This window comes from Setaria viridis, chromosome 5 (genome assembly GCF_005286985.2).
Source record: "Setaria viridis chromosome 5, Setaria_viridis_v4.0, whole genome shotgun sequence".
Lineage (NCBI taxonomy): Eukaryota > Viridiplantae > Streptophyta > Magnoliopsida > Poales > Poaceae > Setaria > Setaria viridis.
Genome location: NC_048267.2, coordinates 45,672 through 57,968, shown reverse-complemented (window position 1 = coordinate 57,968; position 12,297 = coordinate 45,672). Strand labels below are relative to the sequence as shown.

At 40.9% G+C, this 12,297-nt stretch overlaps 1 pseudogene; it reads left to right on the top strand.

Moving 5' to 3' along the window:
* The first annotated feature begins 1,513 nt into the window (after window positions 1-1,513).
* LOC117858137 (uncharacterized) lies at window positions 1,514-8,032 on the top strand (annotated as a pseudogene).
* The last annotated feature ends 4,265 nt before the right edge of the window (window positions 8,033-12,297 follow it).

Sequence of the window (12,297 nt, the reverse complement as noted above, 5' to 3'; positions counted from 1 at the left end):
AGAAAATTGATTGCATTACCGACACCAAGATCAGGATGAAGATACTTCATGAACTGCCTAGCATCATCACGAGTCTGCAGAATGAAGTATAAGAAAAATAAATAAAATGTCATGCTGACTAGTTTTTGCTTATCGTTTCTTTATTATCTTTGTCACTGAACTCTGACTTGCTGGAGCATTCATGTTATTTTATAAAGAGCCTTTTTACCATCCTTGGATGGTACCCAATTCTACCAAAATTATAAATTGCTTTTGGTACTTGTGGTACCAAGTTTTGGTATTGGTGGTACCGTTTCTTAGTACCACTCAAGTTATAATCGACAGTACCACTTGGTAACACTCCAAGGATGGTGAAAAACTTCAGGAAAATTATATAAAGGTTTGGGGAAAAAAATCATGGACTGTGATTGGCTTCACATGGTGAAAGCAATGGAGTGTTGTGTAGCTCCTGACTTGAATTCAATCTTTGGCAGGAGGGGGTGAAAGCACCCCTATTAAAGAAAGATACGGAGAAATGCATCAAAGGAGTCTTGCTTAACTACAAATAAGTGATACTCCTTTCGTTCTTAAACATCACGTTGATTGAAAGGGAATTCTTCTTGCAAGTAAAGGATCAGGACCTCACATGTTGCCACTTTGATATGTTACCATTTAGTACATCTATGTGTTGGACAATTTCAAGTTATGCTCAATTTTATTAATCAATGATGCTGGCACTTAATGAGGCTGTCAATTTTTTTTAGCATTTGGAATTTTGAATACCCATGGTCTAAATCCTGGGCCCGCCTCTGGGCAGGACCACGTTAGAATGTGCTCCCTTCCTCAGCTCGCTTCAGTCGTTCCTCTCTGCTGGTTTGGTCTTTGGGTGGGGATTTTTTTTTCTTTTTTTGTCAATAGATTAAGTGAAAGAACGTATGGTTTGTGAATCCAGTTCAATTTGAATATGAGATCAAGTAGATAGTCTAGGAAGCCATGTGCAGTTTTAGCAACTTGATGTTCAGCCAAAAGTATATAGTATGGTTCAGATAAGATATAATAGTTGTTTTTTTGCTCTGTTTAGTTCATCCGTGATACCCTTATTAAGTGCAATGTGCAATATTAGTCATGGATCGGGGATGATGAATTTTTCTCGTTCGATGCAAGTAAATTATTATTAATATATGATGCAAAATATTTAAACCCGTAAAGGATCACATCACGTAACCACCACACCAGAACAAAATGCATAATTGATGGAGACAGTTTTTACAATCTACATTGTGTGATTATGAATGAAACTCTCTTTTGTAATTTCTTCATCCGCCCGTTGTTTTGATGTCTCCAATGGCATGTTCTGACTCAGCTTGTTGTTTGGTGTCCATAGCACTATAGCAGTAATTATTTTTTCTACTATTAATATGTTGATGTTGCCATGCTTGCCAATAAGTGCAGTGCTAACATTGCATGCTTATGATCCTATTTACATCTGAATCAGCAAACATATGACAAGTTTTCTTTACTTTGTGGCAGAGCTATAGCTTAATTTTGTTGCCAGATATGCTTGGGCATGAGTGCCATGGCTCCGCACTACCAAGCCGCAACGCTGATTGCTTCTCCATCTTATCCAAATGCTATTGCTTGGTCAAGTGACAATTTGGTGGCTGTCGCAACATTGTCACTATTCTGGTAAGTGCAATCCCATCACGCTAAGATGTTCTCATTCATGTCATACACTCATGTTCAGGGGTGAAGCTAGGTTTGAAACAACCCTGGTGCACCCTTCTTTGTGTAGAAGAAATCTAGGGCAATTTACATGGTAAAATTAAGTAAACTAGTAGTAAATTTTTGCTTCACCCTGGTGCATGTGCACCATGGTAGCTCAACGTAGCTTCGCCCCTGCTCATGTTTCATGATAGTTCATATGTGGAATCTGGATCTACCTAACCTTGCGCTCATCATGTTTCATTTGTTCCTATTCAAGAACCCAGCTGTGCTTGAGGGGCCTCGTGGACTGGTTGGACTTCGTCGCAGTGATCCTTTTCCTATAGGAGTGGTTAACAGAGAAGGTATATTTTGGCCTTTGCTTTGGTGATCTCCTGTAGGGCATATTAAACTTGCTGATTTTGTTAATTATTTGGGACATTGAAGACTCAATTTAACCATCCATATTCAGAAATTTGTTTCCTTGACATCAATTTTGCAATCTGGATGTGGTGTTCTGTTAAAAACAAAATGGAACTTTCGGAACTGTAATGAGTGAACTGTCTTCCAGTTGGTCCTTTCAGTTTTACTAGTCATATTCTACTCTGTAAAATTCAAACTACTATTACAACTGCATTTTCCATCACAACCTACGTAGTCGCTTCTTAAACGAATGTCAGGCCATTTTTCATAGGTTAGTACATAGCTTTCAATTACTGTCTATCCATCAAAGAACGGAAAAAGGAAGTCCAATTTGGCCATATAGGTGTATCAATTTTGTTTGATCTTAAATTCTCAATTTGTCAATATTTTGCAGATCTCTTTGAGCCATGTTTGGTGCCTACATGCTTAGCGCGTGATACTGAACCATTTGCCCGGTCAATTTCATGGTCTCAACAAGGATTTGCACCTAATTATGGGTATATATATCTTTGACATTCAATTTTAAATGGTATTCAATTATACATGATCTTCTCTAGATGTATTTTTTGTGCACAGGTTCATCTGCTCATCCTACTGCACTTACATATTTTTATATGGATGACAAATCTAGGTGTTTGCTGGCTGTTTGCACTGTGGATGGTCGTGTGAAGCTTTACCGGTCACCAATTTGGGAATTTCGTGATGAGTGGGTTGAGGTAAGCAATTTCTGTGCTATGTGAACAATGTTTGAATTTGTCAATGTAATATATGAGGAATATAGGAAGTTCATGTGGATTACCAACTGAATTTCTGCGCTGCACTGATTTTTCTTGTGCCGGTTTGTCTTACGGCCATTGTTTCAATGATCCATGCATAATGCGTATGAGGAGTCTGATATTTTTTGGATGGCAAGGGGAATCCGCTCACCATTAACTGCATAACCTAGTTTCCATTCAAAATTTCATTCTGCAGCACTTTCGTAGTACTGTTCCACTTTATAATCAGAATAAAACTTGCAATTTGCAGTTTTGGGGTTTGTTCTTGACTCTTTTGTTCAAGGAGTAGCTTTTGTATGGTCTTTATTGCCTGCTAATACAAATTTGTTCTGGCCTGGCTAAGTTTTTTTGTCTTCCCTCGTGTGTATTCATGTATAGTGGTCACTTGTTCTATGTCACAGTTATTGGTGCTTATCAACCTTTCACTTGTTCTAGGTTGCAGATATATCGCAATTGCTTTTTAACTACTACAAAGTTATAAACTTTGAAGAGGATAATGGTCCTCATTTGATTTCTCCGGTATGATACCTTTCACTCTAGCACTGAGAGCTCTATTTATTTGATTGTCGCCTATTTCTGTCCGAATGTGTGGTTAAAATATGCTTTTGTGATCAGAAGAATACAAATACCGAAGAGACAGAGGTTTTAGGTTCTACTTGTGAATTGCAAGATCCCCTTTGTCGCAGGGGTCCTGGACAGAGAAAAAGAAAACCGCCAAGGTGAGTAATACTTCTGGTTCCGCATCATAATTTTGCAAATAGAGAAACAATCACCATATTTGAAACAACAAGATGGTCTAAAGAATCATCATCTAGCTATTATTTGGGCTATCAAATGTGGATATGGAAGCATTGTCTACCCATTCATCTGTGTATGTCACAGATCTTCCCTCAAAATTTATTTTTGGTGAATTTCCCACCTTTCCCTACCAGCTTAAGCTTTTGGGTTGAACTGGTTGGTGCATGCAACTCAATATGGTATGAGGGTTAGAGGTCTCGAGTTCTAATCCTGGCGTGCATGATTAAATAAAATAATTGCAGCCCACTCCAATTTCCACACGTGACCTGAGGGAGCCTGCATGTGAGGGGGCGTGTTGGAGTATAAGTGAATTGCCTACCTTGGCAATGAGGATGATTTAGATGCTTCGAAGGATGCAGACTTCTCATTGAAACCATGCTCTAAGTCAAAGAAGAAATCTTCGAAAAAGGTACAAATTTTACATGTTAACATTAGGCTGGAGTTTCAATTTATTCTTTCAATCGTAAAGGAGAACCATGTTGTTTCTTAACAAAAAGAGGAATTAATTATCATGCTAAGTGAAGGTATTTCGTAGCATATTGTACATGACTGAAATTTGAATTTATTGTTTATTTAACACTGCTGTATTTGTGACTTCAGACCGCAAAACGTGGGCATGAATTCGTTGCTGTAAATAGACAAGGCAGCACTGGAAATGTTAAAGCATCATTGCTCTCCAATGGAGAAAACAAATCTCTTCCTCTTATCACGGCAAAACAGTATGCTCGTCATGATGCACATCTGTCTTCCGTCGTCGTTGCATGGTCTCCACTTGTGTCATCAAGTGATAGAACTTCTTGTTTATCGAGGCATTGGTGCATTCTTGCTGCTGGCTCCAAATCTGGAAATGTGTCTTTTTGGAAACTGTATAAGCCAGAATACTACACGATAGATGCTGGCGTGGTTACCAGTGATCCAATTCTCATTGGGGTTCTGCAAGCTCATAAATCATGGGTCAGTGCCATAACCTGGGAAGTTTCCTCCGCGGGCTCTTCAAAATCCTCGCTTCTTTTAGCTACTGGATGCTCAGACGGAAGGTGAGCATGATTGATGTGTATTATTTGTAAATGATTATGTGCTTTCTTCGGCTGTATTATGTATTGGTTGTTTACATGGCTTTTTTATGAGCTCTCAATGATTCATGACATGGCAATGGGGATATATGTGATGTTCATATTTTTTTTAAAAAAAACTCTGAGCTGTTATGTGCCTTGGAACAAGGTCAAAGTGTCTGCATAAGCAGCAGGAGGACCTGCATAGGCATGCGATGTTGTGCCTAATGCTTCATGCTTGTGCAGGTGATGTGATCAATGTTTAAAAGAAGATGCACAGCATTCTCTGCACTAGATATCTGGGTTGTGGTGAAAATGCTTTTCTCAATGCTTTAAAGATTCTCATTGTTCATTTCCGTCCAATTTATAAAATTTTGTATTCTGATGGTTATTTGTTGCCTTTCGTTTTGTGTAAATGTTTCATATCTCATGCTGAAGATTTTATTTATTTTCTCAGTGTGAAGATATGGTTGGCGAATATTGAAGGATTAAATCAATGTACAAATGCAGAAGAAGTGCCCTTTGCATTAGTTGCCGAGGTACATAATAAGCATCGACCTACAATTCATATTTCACATGAGCGATTTATGCGATATACTTTTTTTTCCTTTTGTGAGTGTACAACATTAATTCGATGTAGCATGCTAATTGTACTATAAGTTAATTTTTTTATCTTCTGTAACTAAAGTTTTCATTCCAAATGTTCCTTTTGTCAGGTCACCACTGATTTGTCAGCTCCAGTATCATCAATTTCATTAGCTGTACCTATCCGGTCCCAGTACGAGGTTAATTTGGCAATTGGACGAGTATCTAGGTCACTGGAAACATGGATATGGAATACACATAGCTGCAAAATTGAGAATACCAATGCATGCCATGCATGATCAAGTGGTAAAACTTCACATTAGTTGAGTATCTTTCTCTTTAACAAAAGAAAAAAATATCTAACATTACCATAGGTGACAGGTTTATCATGGGGTATGGATGGCTATTGTTTATACAGCTGCAGTCAGGTCCGTTAACTTTTTTATAGCACTATTTGATTGCTACCACTTTCGTAATTCTGTTTTACCAGGAAAACTGGTCCGATCCCACAGTATGGACTAATGTAAGGATTTGGGCCTGTGGGGTCAATTGAAGCCTATTGATTTGTTAGAAGTCTGATGGCTTAAGTAAAACAGCAACAGCAACCAGAGATGTGGGATGTGTGTTTAGTATGAGTTGACTACTTGAGCTGAAGTATGAGTTGACTACTTGAACTAGCTATTGAAAGTTCAAGGCTGTCTTGATTGTTGATTATATTAGTGATGCCACTGAATATATTATACTTTGCACTCTGTTATCTTTCTCGAGAATTTATATCCTCCAGATTTTGGGAACCGTAACTTTTAGTTCATAATTTTTCTTGAGCTTTGTAGTACTTGCAGATGCTTTACATTTTGCTTCTTTTTCAGGATAATTCTGCGCGCTGTTGGATCTATCACGAAAACCACCTTGAAGAAATTCCTGTGCATACAAATTTTCCAGAGCCAAAAGAGTCAACAGATGTAAAAATAGATAACTGTTTCTCTTCTTCGTTGATGTCCAAGCATTTTTATCTCCTTATTATTGACTTTCAAATGTGCATGCAGCTATCTGAAGTCTCCAATCGATGCTTTGGTCTTACACTAGCACCTGGAGAACAAATGATTGCTGTGGTATGCTTTAGGCTTTTATATCAGGCATCATTTTGCTCAACTGAACAGTTTCTGTAGGGAAACCGTATGCATAAGCTGTAAGAATTGATGAACTTTGTCCTTTTCAGGTCCGCGGTTTGGATCTGAATCTTTTAGACCAGATGTATCAAGCCAGGTAACTACATTTACAATTCATTATGAAATGTATTGGGATCATTGTGCTACAAGTCTTTATTGCTTTAATATAACATTCAGAAGATGCATTCACGCGGTCATTATTTTGTTAATCAAAACAATAGGACCCAAAAGGCAGTGGTTGAGTTCATTTGGATTGGTGGTCAATTTGTTGGTATTCCACTAGACAGGAGGATTGATGTTAGCAATCCACAGTCTGCAATCTTATCCTCGAGTAACTTGTGGTGGGGATCCAATATTTTGTGGTCGTTGAAGAAATATGAAAATGTTGAAAAGAGTATTGTCTTGTGGGATGTTGTAACTGCACTACAAGGGTTCAAGAAATACGCACCCGCCTTTCTGGAGACTTTAATGGACATTTGGATCTCAACTTTATTTTCAGATGACCCACAGTGTGTTTCTATCAATGCCCCATCATATTCAAGGCATGACATTCTGCCCAGTGTCAGTTTGCGGAAGCTACAGTTACTGAACATAATTTGTAGAAAAGTGATGCTCAGCGATCATGCACAGGATGGTCCTGGTGCTGAAAATGGTAATGACACGGTAACTGATTTCTGGAACACTCTTCTGATAAGGAGTGAAAGAGAGCTGCGTGAGAGACTCGTGGGTTTCACCTTTGCTGCAGTCCTGAAAAGGACAGCATATTTGTTGAAGGGTACATCTACTGAAAACAGCTGGTTTCCTGTCAGCGTTGCCCAGATGGATTCTTGGGTATCTATGAATGATGAAGTGCATAACCAGCTCAGTTATCTCAGATCTAGGATCAAAGATCTAGGAAACGGGTATGTTTTACTAACTCAATCGATCATCTGTCAGCCAATTTCGTATGTGAAATGTCAAACTTAATTGATTTCCTCCTGCAGGATTGACTCGGCATGCGAATACTCTGTCGAAGAAACCTGCCTCTACTGCTCTGCACCAGTCCCCTTCGAGTCGACTGATGTAGCCATCTGCAGAGAAAGGCACACGTTGACAAGGTGCAGGGCGTCTATGCTCTTGTGCTCCGTTCTGCAGCCGGCGTGGCACTGCGTATGCTGTGGAGGCATGGTCGACAAGCTGCTGCCGGAGTCATTCTTCACCATGCAGGCATCCCCTTTGGACGCCAACAATGACGAAGGATCGCTCAATTTGTCAGGAGCCGCTGTCCCGCTTTGCCCCTTCTGCGGCATTCTGCTGCAGAGGCAGATGCCGAACTTCCTGCTGTCCACCTCGCCGGTGTAGTGTTTAGTGATTAGTTGGCAGCCTCTGTAACCTTAGAACATTAGGTCTTAGTCCTAGTACTAATTGCTAGTTGAGGCTGGTCGTGTTAGCGATGGAAATGTAACCTTTGCCGAAATCACGCCATTCGTGGCCTGGCTTGGCTTGGTCCATCATGTAATGTAACTTTTGGTAACATTCTTTTGACAGCTGGTGTAAACTCTGCATAAGGGGAGCAGTGATGCATGGCCATAATAAGCCAATAATATATCCTACTAGAAATAATTGTGATTCCTTAACGCCTAATCATGTACACAGCCGGGCTAGAAATACCTAGCCCGGCTTCGCTGGAGTCCGGAAAGGGTGGCGCGGCCAGGCGGCCACCGAAGCTTCCCTTTGCAGTTGCAGGCGGCGGGAGCGGAGCGGCGTCTCGCAATCGCCACTGCAGTTTTGTCCTGGCGCGAGGACGGGACAAGGTCCAGGCGCAGGTGGGTCAGGCGAAGGAGCCCATTTCTCCCACGTTGACCGCACCATCGCATCAACTGACTCCCACCATCCCCGGGCTCCCGGCCAGGTTCTCCTCGTCTCTTTTCCGGCTCTTCCTTTCTCCGTTCTCTCGCCTCCAGCCAGGATCCGTCGTTGTTTTCGTTAGAGTTCAGTTGCAGTTTGATTTTGATCCAGGAGGAAGAAGGGGGAAGGTCGGACGGGGAGCGCTAATGGTGAAGGACAGCACTGACGCCTCCGTGGCCCAGATCAAGAAGGCCTACTACCTCAAGGTGCGTGGACCGTAAAATCTCCCCCGATCGACGATGATGGTGTTCTTCATGCGTTCTGTTCCTGTTTCGTGATTTTGAATCTGTTGGCCCTGCTTGGATTTTTTGAAGGCCAAGCTGGTGCACCCGGACAAGAATCCCGACAACCCTGACGCCGCCCGGAGGTTTCAGGTACATGTTCATATTCTGCTCTACTCTTTTGGTATGTCCTGTGAACTTTGTTAGTTGCATTCTGAATGCAGAAGGGGATAAAATATGAATGCCATGTCTGTAGGATTACATGCTGCTAGGAGGTACGTATAACGGTGGACTAAAAAACCCAAAACCCACGAGATGGCCACTGTGTAATTGTGCGTTGTTTCTGACCGTTTAACTGTAGAATTCGCGTCGACGTTGCAGTAGTGTAAAAGCTGAACACTCATTTGAGTACAGTTGTGTTTGTTCTTGTACCTGCATTTTTTTTTAATGCAACAGGAGGGGCTAGCCCCTACTGAAATATATTAAAATGATGATCTAAAAAGGTTACAAAGCAATCAGCACAAAAAACAAAGAGGGAAATAAAAGAAACAAACAACAAAGAGGAAAATCAGAGGGAGCGAAACCAATCTAAACATTCCTGGCCCAAAGCAGGGTTCATTCTGTTCGAAGCTACCAACGAAATTTCAGATAGAAATTTGGATCGAGTTCCTGTAATCAACGGATCCACATTGTTGAAGGTCCAGTCATTCCTTGTTGTCCAAATACTCCAAGACATGAGGATAATGATTTCCATGAAGAAGGAAGCATTCAGATGTCTTCTAATCTGATTGAAAATGTGAGCTGACGATCTTGTGGATACAAAAGAAATCCCAATCGAACTCCAACAAGCTTTTGCAAAGTTGCATCTCAGGAAGAGATGCGTGGCCGTTTCCCTCTTTTGGAGGATGCACATTTCGCAGACGCTGGAGTCCAGTTGCATCCCCCTTCTCTGTAGAATATCTTTTGTGTTTAGTCTGTCTATTATCAGAAGCCAGAAGAATACTTTGTGCTTTTTCTGACATTTCGATTTCCATAGCCAATGATGAATTGGGTGTGTTTCCTTTTGTCCTGTTAAAGCTTTGTATGCTTTGCTAACCGAGAAGGTTGATGACCCCCAGATATAAGTCCAAAGATCTGTTTCTCTCTGAGAGACTAGATTATGAGTTATCTCCTGGAGCATAAGGAGTTCCGAATGGGCCTCTGTGGATAAAGGCAGGTGGAACAACAAATTGAGATCTGCCGTGTTTATCGCTTTATAGTACGTAATGTTTTTGCTTCTGGCGAAAGAAAAGAGGTGGGGGAGCTCAGATGGCAGGAAGTGATCATTCCAGGAGTCTTGCCATAGCAGAACAGTGCTTCCATCCGCAATCCTAGCAGACGCAATTTCTTTGTATTTATGTAACAATTTGACTATATCCTTCGACCAGAAGGAGCCCTTATTCTGGACGCCCGGAAGGGAACCATTGCTATACAACTTATCCCATATCAAGTGTACCCAAGGTAGATCAACTTTGGAGAAGAATTTGTGTAGGAATTTTAATAATAGAGCCTCATTCTGTGTATTTATGTTGAGCACCCCCAATCCCCCTTGACTCTTGGGCATGCAGACTATAGGCCATGCTGCTTTGGATGGCTTGGCAGATGTTAAATCTGAACCTCTCCAGAGGCAATGTTTTCTAAATTTGTCAATCTGATGAATTACTCCTTTGGGTAGCTTCAACGTGGCCATCTGAAACATAGCTGTTGAAGTTAACACTGAATTAACCAACTGTAACTTTCCACCTTGTGAAAGCATAGATGAGATTCCACCTAATCTTCCTTCTATTCTCTTGATCAAAGGGAGGAAGTCTTGCATGTTAGGTTTATGTAACCCAAGAGGTAAGCCCAGATAAGTGAAAGGGAAGGCACCTGTTTGACAGTTTAGAATACCAGCCAAGAGATCGAGCTTGTCCTGCTGAGTGTTTATGGGGACCATCATGGATTTGTTGTAGTTTACCTTTAACCCAGTAGACTCTGCAAATGTATCCAGAAGGCTCTTTAAGTGGATTAGCTGGTTCTGGTCTGCTTCCATGAAAAGTAAAGTATCATCTGCATACTGAACAATTGGGAAGTCATTACTGGCTCTCGAGGGAATTGGGAGGGTAAGGTGTCCTTCATCCTTAGACTTGTTAATTAGGGATTGGAGCAAATCAGCAGCAAGCACAAATAGAAGTGGTGATAGTGGGTCCCCCTGTCGGACCCCTCTTTTGCAATGAAAGGTTTTACCTGGAACACCATTCAGAAGCACTGATGATGTGCCTGATCCAAGAATGGTCTTAATCCATCCTATCCATTTCTCCCCAAAGCCTTTATGTCTTAGGATCTCTAAGATTGCCTTATGCTCGATACGGTCAAAAGCCTTTTCAAAGTCCAATTTGAGTATGATGAAGTCCTTCTTTGAAGTTTTGCAACAGTGCAAAAATTCTAGGGCCCAAGCCAGGCAGTCCTGAATGGTTCTGGATTTGATAAATCCATATTGGTTCTGATGTATGAGTTTAGAGATGACCTTTTGTAATCGCAACGCGAGGATTTTTGTAATGAGCTTTATTGAGGAGTTTAGAAGAGAGATTGGCCTGTAGTCGCTCACCTGCAAAGGGCAAGCTTTTTTTTGGGATGAGAGTAATGAAAGAAGAGTTGATGCTGCGCACACAGACTTCCCCATTATGGAAACCTTCACATAAAGCATAAAAATCTTCAGCTAATTCATGCTAGCATCTTTTAATAAATTCTCCATTAAAACCATCAGGACCTGGAGATTTATTGGTTGGTAGCTCTTTGATGATATCATCAATTTCTTCTTTGGAGAATGGTTCATCCAAATCTTGTAAACCCTCTGAGGGAGATAGGATGGAGCTTAGATTGATATACATGTGATGAAAGTCTGACCTGCCCATTCTATTTTTAAAGTCTGCCCAAATGAGGTTTGCCTTAGCTTCATGCTCCTTGACAACCTGTCCATTCTGATCTTGCAGCGTCGAGATGTGGTTTATCTTGTTTCTTATGGAAGCCTTTGCATGGAAGAACCTTGTACTCTCATCTCCCATTTTAGCCCAGTTGATAGAGCTCCTTTGCTGCCAGTAGGTTTTCTGTTGCTGTAAAAGATTTTTGAGGTGGTCAATGATAATTTCTCTTAAATTCCATTCTTGCAGGGATAAGTCTCTAGATTCCTCCAGAATATCTAGGAATAGGATGACCTCCTTTGTACTTTGAATTGTTTTTGCCAGACTTGGTAACCCTGCTTTCCAAATTCTGAGTTCTTTTCTCAAGTTTTTGAATTTTGCACCAATGATTTTGGCTGTATCGGTAGGGGATACTGGAGAAGTCCAGACATTATGCAGAATGTCATTGAATTGTTCATGATGCATCCAGTAGTTTTCGAATCTGAATACTTGAGACGAAGGCATTAAATTTGATATGGAGATGATGCATGGGTTGTGATCAGAAGAGTCTCTTGACAGAGTTGTTGCCCATGTGTTTGGATAGACCGAAATCCAGGCAGAGGAAGAAAAAAACCAATCCAGCCTCTCTAGGAGCGGGTTATTCTGCTTATTTGTCCAAGTGTATTTTCCTCCTTTGAGTTGAATCTCAGTTAAACCTAGCCTGCTTATTGCTTCATTAAACAACACCATTTCTTGGGGATGGCCTCCAGGTCTGTTTCTATCTGATG